Source organism: Oryctolagus cuniculus, chromosome X (genome assembly GCF_964237555.1).
Source record: "Oryctolagus cuniculus chromosome X, mOryCun1.1, whole genome shotgun sequence".
In the NCBI taxonomy this organism is placed as follows: domain Eukaryota; kingdom Metazoa; phylum Chordata; class Mammalia; order Lagomorpha; family Leporidae; genus Oryctolagus; species Oryctolagus cuniculus.
Window position 1 is genome coordinate 106,305,390 of NC_091453.1, and position 15,395 is coordinate 106,320,784.

At 38.4% G+C, this 15,395-nt stretch overlaps 1 pseudogene; it reads left to right on the forward strand.

The window, feature by feature from the left end:
* Window positions 1-34: 34 nt before the first annotated feature.
* LOC100359332 (bifunctional methylenetetrahydrofolate dehydrogenase/cyclohydrolase, mitochondrial pseudogene) lies at window positions 35-3,404 on the forward strand (annotated as a pseudogene).
* The last annotated feature ends 11,991 nt before the right edge of the window (window positions 3,405-15,395 follow it).

Below are 15,395 nucleotides of genomic sequence, written 5' to 3' on the forward strand. Positions count from 1 at the left end.
CTTCAGCCTCCCAGCACAGGCACCAGCGTGGGCCATGGCTGGGGCTTCTCTCCTTTCCTTGTTGGCCACCTGGCTACTCCAGCCTGCACAGAGCTGCCATCTCTACCAGCACTCCTTCCACCTCGCAGCTGTTGAAAATGAAGCTGTGGTCATTTCAGGAAGAAATCTGGCCTGGAAGATCAAGCTGGAAGTACAAAAGTGAGGCAGAAGGTGGAGCGCAGGTGGCCTCAGTTAATAAGCAACCACACCTGAGCATGGTCTTGATGGGTAAGAATCCCCCCAGTCACTGCTATGTCCTCATCAAAACCAGGGCAGCTGCTGATGAAGAAACCAACAGTGAGACAATCGTGAAGCCAGCTTCAATTTGAGAGGAAGAAGTCACCAAGCTCACGAACGACAATAATGTAGATGGCCTCCTAGTTCAGCTATCTCTTCCAGAACACATTGACGAGAGGAAGATTTGCAACACTGTCCTCCACTGTATCCTCCAACAAGGATACAGAGGATTCCATGTGGTCAACATAATATGCATGTGTTTGGACGGGCCATCCCATAGGAAGTGTGGGAAATAATTAAGCCAACAGCATCCCAACCCTAGGAAAGAACGTGGTTGTGACTGGAAGGCCATAAAATGGTGGCATGCCAATTGCAATGTCACTGCACACAGATGGGGCATATGAACATCTGGAGGTGGTGCCACTGTTACATTGATACACTCCCAAAGAGCAGCTGAAGAAACACACCATTCTTGCAGATATTGTAGTGTCTGCTGCAGGCATCCCAAACCTCATTACCACAGATATGATTAAGGATGGAGTAGCAGTGATTGATGTGCCAATAAACAAAGCGCAAGATGCCATAACTGCTAAACCCAAGTTAATTGTAGACATGGGTTTGAAGGCATCAGGAAGAAAGCCAGTTACATCACTCCAGTCCCAGAGGGTATTAGTCCCATGACAGTGGCAATGCTAATGAAGAACACCATTATTGCTGTGAAAAAAAGTACTGAGGTCTGAGCATGAGATGGCCACCAATTAACTGTTAAGTCTATAGGTGGGGCAAAGCACTCCAAGCCAACTCAAGAAGCAAGTGGGCCAATAAAAAATGCATTTTTAAAATTTATTCTCCTAATATGATTTAAAATGACTGAAAACTCAAATGGGTGGGTGTTTGCCCACATGGCTCTGCAGTATCTCACCAGGGAGCATTCCAGTGTCACACTGGGTTATGTGCTCTCTCCAAGAGAAGCCAGTTACCTAGTGATTAGCATGGGAAACACTGTCACATTGAGAATGGATGCCTAAATTTGTCAAGCCACTTCAGCTGAAAATTTGCCTTTTATAGAGTTGTATTTACTAAGTGCTATTCCACTAAGAGTTGATCTCATTATAGGTTCCAAACCTTTTGAGTTCAGTCAGTCAAACCAAAGGGGAAAAAAATGTTGCTACAAAGAATTAGGGAAAAGGTAAAAAGGAAATCATGATAATTAATAAAAAAAAAAAACAAGTGTCTGTATGTGTTGATTGATAGCCAGATTTGTGTAAAGAGAACTGAACTGGATGAGAAAGAAGATTCTATAAGTCAGCAGTATCCCTGAGATGCCTTTGTGGCTTAGTCACTAGGGAAATGTTTACATTCCCTAGTGCTTGCTATTAGTTTTCCTTTTACGTATGTTACCCTTTCAGTGAGGCCTCCCATTTCAGTTTTCTAGAACCCTGGGAAGGTCTGTTTTACAAATTAGTCATGTTTATGTCATATTTGGCTTTTGCTATGTCCTAAAACTTCATTGTTAAATTTTTGTATGTGAGGGCAAGAGTTTCTATGATCTCTTTGGTAATTTCTTGAAACCTATTTTTGGGAAACAAAACTGGGGCCTGATAATCATGAGGGCAGCTTACACAAGTATGTAACTTCCTTTTCCACCAGAGACCTGCCAGCAGCTGCCTGCCCTCCTCTCATGTACTGTGCTGGCTTTCCCAAGAGATTTTTAAGAACTTGAGCTAATACTGAATTTAATAACACTTTCTGATTAAAGGTTGTGTGTGTGTGTGTGTGTGTGTGTGTGTTTAAAAAAAAAACACTTATGTGCTGTGAAAAAAAATGTATTACCTTCAGTCTCAGTTACAAATGACACCATAGTTAAGAAATATATCTAAGTAGAAAACATGCTGCCTCTCCTGGTATACTGGCCTTTCTCTAAGTGTCAATCTGGAATTATAGATCAAGAAGGTAAAATCATGTCCAGTGTTATATGTCACTGAGATGAAGCTTAGTCTACGTCACAGAAGGAATCATACAATAAAATTCTGAACTTCCATGGCTGGGGCAACTGTTTAATACCATTAAATAGAAAACACTTTGGCATCCAAGCTTCAGCCATTACAATTCAGAACCAACCTGGAAGTTAGTTTCTCCAACAAGATACAAATTTAAAACACTGTTTCCATCTTCACTGTGTGGAGAAAAGCAGTTGCCCAAAAACATAGAATATTCACAGAAGAGAGAAATGGGAAGTTAAGGGGCCAAATAAAGATGCAAAAAAAAAATCATTCCCAATGTAATAAGCTACACACAGCAGGCATTTCAGAGATAATACAGGGTTCTTTGGAAATAAAATTGATAAACACTCTGAACTGAAAATGATTTTTGAGAAAGAATTTAATGAGATCCTGAAATAAAGAGTGCTAGCATAGAGCACCCCCAGAGCAGAGTGACACGGGGCAAAAACAGCTCAGAGCACTTTAACAAGGATCAGAAGAACTTGGACAACTTCAAAATTAAAGAATCATGGATCAGATAAGAATAGAGACATGTTCTTACCATCAAGTGGTTAAAACCTTTAAAAAAAAATCCCTTGTGTAGGCATATTAGATACTGGTATCAGAGCACTACCGTGGATAATTTACACTGTTTTATGTACCTATGATTAATCACTTAGTAAACTGTCATTCTATCGTGTTTGGTAAATAAGCCCTTATTAACATTTTTCTTGTCTCCATAAAGTTAAAGAAATCCTATGGCATTTTTTTAATTGAGAGTTATCTGAGTCAGCGCAAACCCACTTAATAATTGCAGTCAAGATTCCGGTGCCCCAAGTGGTAGACAATAAACACAATATCACACACACACACACACAGCCTTAACACTGATTTTCCCAGACTAGTATGCTATCCCTTTCATAAATGTGTTACTGACACTCAAGCCACAGTACAAAAACATAAAAAGACTAATTTTATCTGAGAGGAAAACTTTCCTAATACTTGCACTAAATAAGAATTTTTTTCTTCACTTGTAGTAAAATTGCTTTGGAGAGAATTTGAGAAGTCTGTAGGATAAAGAAGAGAAAAAAAACTAAATTTCTTGGGACTCTAGCTGATGAAAGAAATGGCTTGTCATCTCTGTGACAGTAATACAGACTTCTCAGAGAAGACATTTGTTTTTAATTCCAAACCATTTAAGTGACTCCAGACCTTTATGCAATACCATAATAATCATCGCATGTAATCATGTCTTGCTTTCATACCCTACTAGCACCATCTAAGGGAAGGAAATAAGATTCATCTAAAGGTGTTATACAATCTGTACACAATTGTGAGTTCCTTTCAATATGTTGCGACAGATGATGCACAATGCATCTCAGCTCTATCCAACCTCATTTTCAGGAAAATGGTTGTGAAATTAAACATGACAGAGAGAAAGGAAAAAACAAAAGGCAGATAATTACCAAGCAGCTCTTGGATTTCTGTGTTTACAGAAAAATCAAGAGAAGTAAAAAGCTGAGTTTTACAGTGACTATGAAAAACATCTATTTTGAAGTGAAATGCATCCAGACCATAAGATGGGGTTGCAAGGGTGAGGAATAAGCAATCTTTCCATTTGCATGCTCCTCCGAAGATTCTGACCTTTGACACATCACTTTTTCCGAACCAGCATATGAACATAATAAAAGATATGACAAAGATGTCCAACATGAATCACGAAGTCTTGAGTTTCTTCAAATTCTCCAGACATAATATTGGATACCATACAAAAGGAAATAACTAGTAAATGTACAAGTATTTGCATATTCTTGGTCCTATCCATATTTGTCTTAGTAGATGTCTCACTCTCTAAGTATTAAGTCTTCTCTTCAAAGCTCTTGTCAGTTTGCAATAATCTTGGTATGGTTGTCCACTCCATTATTCTAAAACTTTTCATATCCCAACAGACGGTTCTATCATCTTGACTATTCTTCCACTTCACTGACAACCAATCCTTTCAGGTATGGTTTTATGTGCTTATCTCTGTTATTGTCAATCTCGTTTGCCTACTCAGAATTGACACTTTGAAGACAGCTTTGACTCTTCCCTCTTATCCATCTTCCATACAGTTATTCACTTAATCCTAAGAATAATTCCTAGAGGATACTCTTCTTCACAGTTCATTCCTTTTTCTCCATTTCACTGCCTCAGTTAGGCATTTGCCCTTCATAGTGTTCTCTGATTATTAGAACAGTCTTCAACATGATTTTTATTATTTTACAGAAGAGATTAGAGTCGAAACCCCACTCCCCCGGTTTTTGCAAATAAGAATTCTGAACTGCAAAGAGAATAAAGGCCCAAGATCGCAAAGCTAATAATAATCAGAGTAGGTAGTGAAAGCCAGATTTTGTGACTTAATCAAGATCTTTATCATTGTACCATGCTTCTCTGGCCCTGTCCTCACTGCAAAGCATGTGGATGACACTAACAAATTAACAATTCATAGATATTCATTTCCACTAAATTACTCTGCCATAAAACTTCATATGTAGGGCAAACACATGCAGGGCAAGCATTGTGGTATAGCAGGTCAAACTGTTGCTTGAAATGCCCACATCCCATATCAGAGTACTGGTCCAAGTTCTGGCTGTTCCATTTTCAATACAACTCACTAAACAATGTGCCTGGGAGGCAACAGAAGATGGATCAACTTTTTGGGCACCAGCAAGTCATATGGGAGTCCCAGATGGAGTTCCATTCTCCTAGTCAGCCTATGCCAACCACTGCTGTTGCAGACACTTGGGGAGTAACCCAGTAGATGGAAGATTTCTCTCTCTCTCTCTCTCTCTCTCTCTCGGTCTTTGTCCCCTTCAAATAGAAAAAGACAATTTTAAAATTTGCTATATTACCCTACTTCTCATTAAACCTTCTAGGGATGACTGCATCCCCTATTATAGTATCTGAAGTCTAGTTTCACCTTCATTTCTTTTTTTTTTCTTTTATTTGACAGGCAGAGTTAGACAGTGAGAGACAGAGAGAAAGGTTTTCCTTCCATTGGTTCACCCCTCAAATGGCCGTTACGGCCAGGGCTACGCTGATCTGAAGCCAGGAGCGAGGTGCTTCTTCCTGGTCTCTGACGTGGGTGCAGGCGCCCAAGCAATTGGGCCATCCTCCACTGCCTTCCCGGGCCACAGCAGAGAGCTGGACTAGAAGAGAAGCAATCGAGACTAGAACCCAGCTCCCACATGGGATGCTGGCACTGCAGGCAGAGGATTAACCAAGTGAGCCACAGGGCCGACCCCTCACCTTCATTTCTAATTGATCTTCCTACAAATCTGCATCCTGAGAAGCAGCAGATGATAGCCCAAGTTCTTGGGTCTCTGCCACCCATGTCAGAGACCAGATGGAGTTATTGGCCCAGTCCTGGTAGTTATGGTTGCAGGCATTTGGTGAGTGAAACAGAATATAGATGAATCCCCCCCAACCCCGCTACCTTGCTCCTTCTATCACGATGCCTTTCAATAAATTAATAAATGAATCATTTTAAAAAATCGAAGCATTTTCTGTGAACTCTTTCAATGCCTTGGTTCAGTGACTCATAGGAGGGAATTATACACTTATGAGCAAGACAAAGGATGATGATATTCATAGATAGAAACAAACTCCTATCGTACTCCTTTCACTATGCTTTCACATAAGCCTAGATCTGTTTCGGTTTCATTAGAATGTGCAGTCATTTGTATGTTGCTGTTTTCCAAGAAGGTAATATGAGTGTTCTGTAAGTCTGAGTCTGTACTTAAAGGATCACCATAATGAAACAGTGAGAGAAAATAGACTTGGGATCAACTATACCACTGAAAAGAATGTCAATTCCCCGTACTTGCAAAACAACCATTACTTCCTAAATCAACAAAATGAATCAATTAAGAAAAGTTTGTAAAAATATATGAGATAGCTACTCACAGAACATGCCAACAGGCAGTAAAATTACAAATACTTCCAAACTCAGTCTAACCTAGCCAAGAAGCCTTTGAGGAGGGATAGGGAAGAAAGAGTGCAAGTGCAGCAATAACAAAGAAGTGTGAGGAATAAAGGGAGCTGAGGAGAAGTGACCAGGGATAGAGACCATAAGAGAGTTCTAAACCTAAATGGACTATCAACTTCTCAAACAATTAGATGCATGTGAAGTGCAGTAATACCAGCAGCAGCACATTTAAAGAGCGATTTTCGGTCAAGCATCTCATTTTATCAACACAACAATTCTACAAGGCATTTTTTTATTAGAAGTGAAGAAAAACCTGAGGTTATAAGAAGGTAAGTTACCTGGCCGGCGCCGCGGCTCACTAGGCTAATTCTCCACCTGCGGCGCCAGCACACCGGGTTCTGGTCCCGGTCGGGGCGCCGGATTCTGTCCCGGTTGCCCCTCTTTCAGGCCAGCTCTCTGCTATGGCCCGGGAGTATAGTGGAGGATGGCCCAAGTGCTTGGGCCCTGCACCCCATGGGAGACAAGGAGAAGCACCTGGCTCCTGCCTTCGGATCAGTGGGGTGCACCAGCCGCAGCGGCCATTGGAGGGTGAACCAACGGCAAAGGAAGACCTTTCTCTCTGTCTCTCTCTCACACTGTCCACTCTGCCTTCAAAAAAGAAAAAAGAAAGAAAAAAAAAAAGAAGGTAAGTTGCCTAAGAACAAAGAGCTGATTATGTGACCTGAGCACAAGCTTAAACCTCATCTTGAAATTAATTGCTCCATGATTGTCTTCCTACTAGACTTTACGTCCCATGACAGTAGGAACCACATCTGTCTTTTTCACCCTAATATCTCCTGTGCTTAGTGTAATTCTTGTCCCAATGAAAGTAGCTTTAAAATATCTGCTGATCATGGGTTAGCTATCATTGCACATAGCACACAGCATGCATTTCAATTCCAGCTTGAAACCTCCACCTAAAATGTGAGATGACTTTATGTTAGTTGAAGAACTAAATTTGAAATCCATTAATGTAGAGTTATTCATAGTCCTGACTTTCTCAAATCTTGAAAGAAAATTAAATTTTAAAAAATAATTAAATTTAAAAGTCACATATCATCTCTGACTCAAAACAAATATCATTTGGTTTGTAAAACAATACTGGCATGAGATTCAGATTTATTTCCTGTCTCTGAAATAAGTGATGCCACTCAGATAATTGTCCCAATAATTAATATTTGCTGTGTGCAAGTTCTATTTCCTTGGGTTATGAATACATTTTAGTCTATATTATCTTCCTCTACTATGATTTAAGTCCACATTTTGTGTTATATAATACCATTGTTATTTCTTTTGTGATGATCACAAAAATTTATAATGTAATTAAGAATCATAACAAATATCTAGCCCTGAAAAATGCAAGTTATCTGACAACAATGAAAATAAATTAATTTTTATTAAACTAAGGATTGGAGGAGCCAACTTTAAGCTCACAAAGAAAATGCTTCATGGGTTGTAAATGCAAGTGATGTAGAAAAAAATGAAGACAGGGCTCAGATTTATTTTTCTTTTACCCAGAACTCTTTTGCAATTCTTCTGTTCAAATCAGCCTGGGATTTAGCAACACCAAAGAACTGGGCAGATTGGACCACATACTGAAATACTACTCTCACTCCACAGCCCCATGGTGCTTGAAATAGTGAGTATTAAAGAAAAAAGAATTAGAATTTCAGTTCCACTTGCTACCCTGAAGGCCAAAATATAAATCAGTTACAAAAGGGCTTAGATAAATTCATGAATGAAATGTCCATAGAGGGAAATGGGAAACCAAAGAGGAAAGATTACGATCCTAGACCTTAAATTGGGAAGAGCTCTCAGGAGAGTGTCTGCTCTAGCTACTTGCCTCAGGCAGGCAAAAATCAATTCCCAGTTTGTCGATGAGAAAACTAAAATTCAAAGAATCACTTGCCCAAGCTACATAGCCAATCAAAATGAAACAGACTTACAAACCAGGATTGTTGCCTCATGGAACAACATTTGAGGATACTTCAAGAAGTTCATGGAATAAAGAACTAAAAACAAATTTCACACACACAAAAATCAAAATCTATGCAGCTTTTTTTTCATAATATACATTTTCATGAAATTTTTGAAGACCTCTCAATGCACAGATTTCAAAAATATTTTAAACCAATACAAACTTGGTTTTTAACTCCATTTTCTATGAACTTTTAAAGTATACTCATCCCTTCCATCAACCTGCCTTACTACTTCTCCTTCATTGCACTCCAAAATGTGCCCTGATCTGGGACTAAGTTATCTAATGTTTTCAGCCCTAGGAAGGTTCCTTTGTGTTGGACCCTTATATGAGTGTTCCCTGTGTCCATGTACCATGGAAGCCTACAGACAGCAGGAGAAGTGTTTTTCACAATTACCTTATTTTAACTAATTCCATTTGATCTGCACTCTAAATCTCATTTCTTTTGACAGATATCTTTCCATCAAAAAATAAAAGTGAAAGGCTGGCATAATTAAAAGGCTTTCAAGATCCATGTAATGCTTCAACATTTCTGCATTACAAGCTCTAAATTAAATCTGGACAACCATTTGGAGTTTTTTATATAATGATCTATGAAGACCAATTCAGTTCAAATTAGCAGAGAGAAAAATACACATTAGCATTGTCTATACAGAGTATTTTGTTTTGTATATATTCTATATGAATGCACATTGACATCTACAAACAATAAACAGCTTTGAGCCTCAAAGGCACTGTGGCAGGAAGTCAAGAGTGATGGAGTTTGAGGCTAATTCTTCCAATTTAATCTAGTATATGGTTTGAGGAAATTCATTTCACTCTTTTGATCTGTTCCCTCATGAGAAAATATGAACGGATTATAACATTTACTTCATTCCTAGCATGAAAATATCTTTAATAAATCATGAAATACTATTCAAAATATGAGGAAATACTAGTTTCAAGAAAATAGCTCTCAAAACTTTCTAAAGCAACTACCCATATTTCCAATTATCAATTGAGAGTTGCTGCAAAATATGAATATATACTGCTAGACCTCAAGAAGTAATAAGTTGGTTAACCTTGATTTTGCAAAACTAAGACATCTAGTACTCTTCTGCTGTTTCTGATAACTAAGAGTCATTTCCTGAGATAACTACTTGCAGCTAACTTTCTTAATTACCCTCTTGCCATGCTTCAGATTTCTTTCTTCTCTATCATAAGCATTTTCATTTTATGTCCTATTATCCAGGGCCATTATCTCTGCTTTTCAGAGATGATAGAGAGGTATCATATAAAGATACCTGTTTTGGGTTGGCAATGGCTAATAATGAGTACAAACCTCCAATACAGAGTATGCTCCATGCCAAAGCACTGACTCAGATAAAAGGAGTTTTAGTCACTAAGGTGGAACTGCTAGGAGATATCTTGTAACTGGGAACATTTTATGGTATCCCCTATCATAGCTCAAGTGTACCCAGGACAAAGACTATTTCTATAAAGACTTCAGGTTTCCATGCAACATTACAGGCATCAAAGCATGTTAACTCTCTATTACTCAAATCAAGAGTCATTTTAGAAGGAATATTGAGGACATGCTTGGGTATCACTTTATTTGGTCTCTCATATATGAAGAAAATTTCTATTAACTGCATAATAGCAAACTTCATGTTTCAACTACTATTGCTGTATAAACAACTATCTTAAGACTTAATAACATAAAATATGCAAATCCTATTATATCTCATGAATTCTAGACATCCAGATTTCAGTGGAGACTTGACATGATTCTTTGCTCTATGTGACATTAACTGAGGTCACTCAGTGGTACTCAGTAGGAGGATGGGGCAGTCCAGAGAAACCACAATGATGCCAACTCAACATATCTTACATTTTGGCAGAGTCTGGAGGTTATGCTTAGCTGAGAATCTAACATTCATTAGCATGATGGCTTCAGGTGGTGGAATTTCTTATGTGGCAGCTGCCTTACGACAGAGTAAATCTCCCAGGAGAACCATGAGGAAGCTATATCACCTCTTAAGATTTAGCCTCAGAAGTCATGAAGAGTCACTTACTCCTGATGTAAGTGGTTAAAATTATAAGCCCTCTGAATTCAAAGGAAGAAATATTGATCCCTCCTGTCCAGGAGAGAAATAGCAAATTATTTAAACCATTTTTTTAAAACAGTCACAGTGCACTCTCTGCCTAAAAAATATTTACATTCTTCAAACATGCGAAATGTGCTCAGTCCTTCCCAGTGTTGTGCAAGAGTTGTATTCAATTAGTGCATTAGACCTAGGTGTGAGATTTAGGACTTCGTCATCTTAATTAGGTCATAGTAAATTTAAGGCTCCATAGATTCAGTACCTGGGATATGGATCCTTTCCATCAGATGACCTCTGAAATGAGACAAGTTATTTCCACTCAACATATGATGGTGGGCAGAGATAAGCTAACAATAGATATTGTCATTTAAAGAGATTAGGAAACACATAGTAGTCCTGGATCCAGAATAATGTGGAAATCAGAATTTCCCACAGTTCATTTATTAGAATCCTACCCATTGGATCTACTTTCTGGTCTACTGATTCTGCTGAGTCACTCTTCTTTTTTCAAAAAACAAGTAGTCTGTTTCTAGTTGAATAGTTTTCTCAACCTGCTTCCTGATCATAGAAGTATGGTATTCAAGACCCTTAATTTTGTAGTTTTTCTGCTTTTCAGTCCCAGCTGACATAATTGCTTTTAAAACTTTGTGACCTACTTATATATCAGTTTATTCATTTCATTAAACCAAAATCTCAGATAGTTTCAGATGATGTTTTCTATAAGTTGTGCTGTATGTGGGGCTGAATCCTCGGAAAGCATATTGTCTGTCTGAAAGTGTCTCTGAGGCACCTTCTTTTAAAAGTCTTAACCAAGGCTTTTATGTCCACACCCTTTCTTTCTTTTTCCTCTTCCTCTTTTTCTTCCACCTCATCTTCCTCTTCTTATTCTTTAAAAAAAAAAAAAAAAAAAAAAACTGGGATCATATTTATTGAACCTGGCCTTTGTATTGAAGACATTTCCTATTTTGAGAATCATCTTTTCATATTGACTTGAAATGAGAAATAATTTTTGAGTTCACTAAGTCCTGGCTCCTTCATATTGCCTCAAGATTCTTCTAAAGAACTAAAGAGCTCTTTCTGTAGCTCATCTCCACCCACACTGCATAGTATGAATGGAAAGAAACCAACTGATACCTTCCGCATTCTTTGTGGAAAGCTGTTGGCCAGATCTATCAGTCCAGGTACATTACATATCTATATATACCTAGATACATAGTATAGTGGAAATAGGCTGCAACCAGAGACAAAGAAAGAGAAGCAGACCTCTCCTCCCAAAACAGACCTTGAAAAGTGGCTGTTCGCAATTAACTAGTGAAGCAGCTGCCCCCTATTATCTTGTTTAGGGAGGGAAGATGTCCTAAGTTCTGCTTCTGTAAACTCTAGTCATAAATCTGTCCTAATAAATCTGCCCCTGGTATCTCTTCTACAAACATACCAGGCCCACCGACCATTGGAAGTGTGGTCCTAAGTCACGTAGGCTACAATTTAAACCCACCAATGCTGTAACGGCTAAGGTATGATGCTGATGAACCTATAAATATTGTAAGAAACTTGGAATTGCTGCTCAGTTCATGGGAAATGGTTCCAGCTGAGCCCACTGGCATAATAGACTGCTTCCATCCTCCACTGTCTCTGGTGCCTGTTTGAACAAAGGGAGTCTTCCCACCTCGGATTTCTGTAACAATAGCAACTATTTATCTATATACATATATAAAGTAAAAATTATAAACATATTCACTATTAACACATGCACATATGCATACATATGGTGACAAATTTGTTAAATTTTCTGCCACTGCACACAAAACATTTCTACTGTATCTCAATATTTTCTTGGCCCTCCTTTAAGTACTCACAGCCTCTTTGAAACAACAAAGCTTCCCTGAACAGTCTCCTCAAGGTCTTTCTATCTTCCATCTGCTGCCTATCCCACAAAGCCATGGCAAGTGTTTTACAGCAGATCCCTCCACCCCAATACATTTACTGATAATAAAATTTATTTCCATTATTATTATTGCATAACAAACTATTTAAATCAATGCATTTTAAAACAACCATCATTTTGTTAAATCTTATGTGTCCTGTATGCCAGGAATTTGGACAAGGTTATCTGGGCAATTCTATTCCCCATGGCATCACCTGGAATTATTCAGCAGTGTTATGCTAAAGAATATGATGGGTTGGAAGGCCTGAGATAGCTTGACTCACATATCTAGTATTTAATGGGGATGGCTAAGTACTTAATATGCATAATCTCATTTAATCTACAAAAAAGGTCTACAAGGTAGTAATTCCTTTCAGATGAGGAAACTTAAGGGCAAAGAGGTTGAGTAACTTGTTCAAGATTCTGCAGTTTTCAGGTGACAATGTCAATCAGTAAGCTATACCCATATATACACGAATCAATCTGAACAGCTTATATTTTTCTTCATGTATTTTTCATACCTAGAAAAGATCATTTATACACAATGTTCCTGCAAATTAAATCAAAATGTAAATGTATCAGGGGAGAAAATTTAATAACTTTTCCTCATAACCAAAGCAATATTCTTTTATTGTAACAAATGAGAAAATGAAGACAAAAATAAAATAAATGCTACCCATAGTGATTGGAAAGAAATATAAGGAATTTATTATTTTGTATGCTTCAGGATGAAAAGGGTTGGAGAAGAAAACAGGGATATTAATATTATTAGTGTCATTTTATTTATAAAAAGACTTTAAATAAAATAACAGAATGTTAGTAATTATAAGTTCCAAGGGATTTTTTAAAGAGTAGTTGATATAGTTTTAACTTCTCATTAATTTAGAAAAATCAAATCTCCCATTAGCCCCAATGCCCAGAGAATATCACTTTAAATATTTTAGCATGCATCTATCCAATCATTATGCACTACACTACACTCACACTCACACACACACACACACACAAAGCTCACACTATATCCTGTTTGTAACCTATGTTTTTCACCTAACCATATGCATGAACATCCCCATTTTAACATGATTTTCCAAGGGTTCAGAGTATTTTTATATGAGGGCCTTTACCTTTGCACCTTCAAAATTTTTCTGGATTTTTCAGTTGTAAACAGTGCCAACATAAATATCGTTTAACTAACTCTTTTTCCATGTATCTAGACATGGTTATTTCAATAGCATAAATCCCTGAAAGTAAAATAACATGGATAAAATGAATGCACATTTAAAACCTTTTATATCATGTTGAAGCAAATGATAGTGTAAAATTAAACCATGCGTATACACAGCATATATTTTACATATATATGGAGAAAGGGAATAGGGGGAATGGGAGGGGGGTGTTTGGGAGGGAGGGGGGGAATGAGATGAAAGGGCAATTCCCTTATGAAAATTTCTGTTTTGTCTTTGGAAGTTCTCAAAATATTCATAAGTGAGGTGGTTTCAAGTCAGGTACATGCAGGGCTGACCTCTGACTCTCATGAACAGCTGTTCCATGGGAAAGGCAAGCCCTGAAGAAAAGAGGCCTTAATAAAATAAAACCCCAAAGTTATATAGCTATGTGCCCAGATATACTGACTTGTCCTGAAATAATTGGCTCATTAGCTAGCCAGCCTGGATTAGTCCCATTATCAAACACAAATAGGAGAATAGGCTGCGGGCTTGCATACTCTCCTGACATACCAATTATTCCTTGGACACAAGGCTGTGGATATGGTGTAGTTTGATACCAGGAGAAAGTTAAGTGGGCTTTAGTCTGGAAGCTGTGATCTAGGCACATACAGACAGTGGGATGAGAAACAGGATTTGATCAAGGGAGAAGATAGCATGGAAAAGGGAGAGCAGTAAGAGCTTATTAAAGACAGAGCAGAGGTTTGGCTCCTCTCTTCATATCTGTGAAGTTTTGGAGTTCATTGCAGTGGGTTTTGAAAGACAAGGTCATTGGAGATATCAATGGTCACAAGTTCTGTACTTAGAGACAAAAGTCATCTCGAACATCAGCCCTGTCACCTTACCCTCCCAAAGTAGGACTAGAAAAATGCTGACAAGAAATTATTTTAAAGCAACTATTCTGCTGAGTTGTATAGCTAAAGAAGTATTCCTCTGACAGCTACAGAGCCAGTATGCTGAGGCACATGTAAGGTGGAAGACAGAATCAGATTAAGGGACAGACTAGCTGGGCAACTGCTATTGTGTCATCATAGGAGATGTATAAATGGAATAAACTGACTTAATGCAAATTGGTCTTATTTATACCAAAAGATTAATAGATAAAGATTTCAGGTAGCTCATAGAAAACAAAATGAGGGCCAGCATTGTGGCACAACCATTAAACCTCAGCCATTAAATCCTCATATATTAGAGGGTTGATTTGAGCAATTTTTGTTCTGCTTCCAGTCCATGTTCTTGCTAATGAGTTTGGGAAGGCAGTGAATTATGGCCAAAGTATTTGGGCCCTTGCCACCCACAAGAGAGACCCAGATGGAGTTCCAGGCTCCTGGCTTTGACCTATCCCAGCCCTGGCCTTTGTGACCATTTGGGAGCAAACCAGAAGATGGAAGATCTCTCTCTCTCCCTCTGTTTCACTCTTCCTCTCAAATAAAAATAAATCTTTAAAAAAGAAAACAAAGTCGGTTCTGGTGGAAAATGAAGAAAGGGAAGTCCTTCAAACAGGGTACAAAATGCTTGCTTCCCCCAAAGGTTATCTTTGGCAAAATCAAAGTGCTGAATCCCTACAAAGCTACCTTTAGCAAGACAAAAGAGCCTATCCCACCCTTCAGAGTTTCTAGTTTAATCAGGAGAATAGAAAAAAGTTAACTATCCCACCCTTCTAATGCTCCTTTTGTTTTATCCTGAGCAAGCTAGACAGGACAGACAAGATTACAAATCCAGCCTTTTGATGGGTTTTGTCCGGCCTTCTGGGCCTTCTGTTAGCTGATTGTTAGTTATTTCCCAAAATTGTGCTTACAAACCTCATTTCCACCTGCCTCTGCTCTACCTCTCTTGGAGCCCCCTTCCTGGCTGCTGTGGCAAGAAGTTTCTGACTTAACAACAACAGGAGTCACTGTGCACTTACTCCTCATGTAGGATCT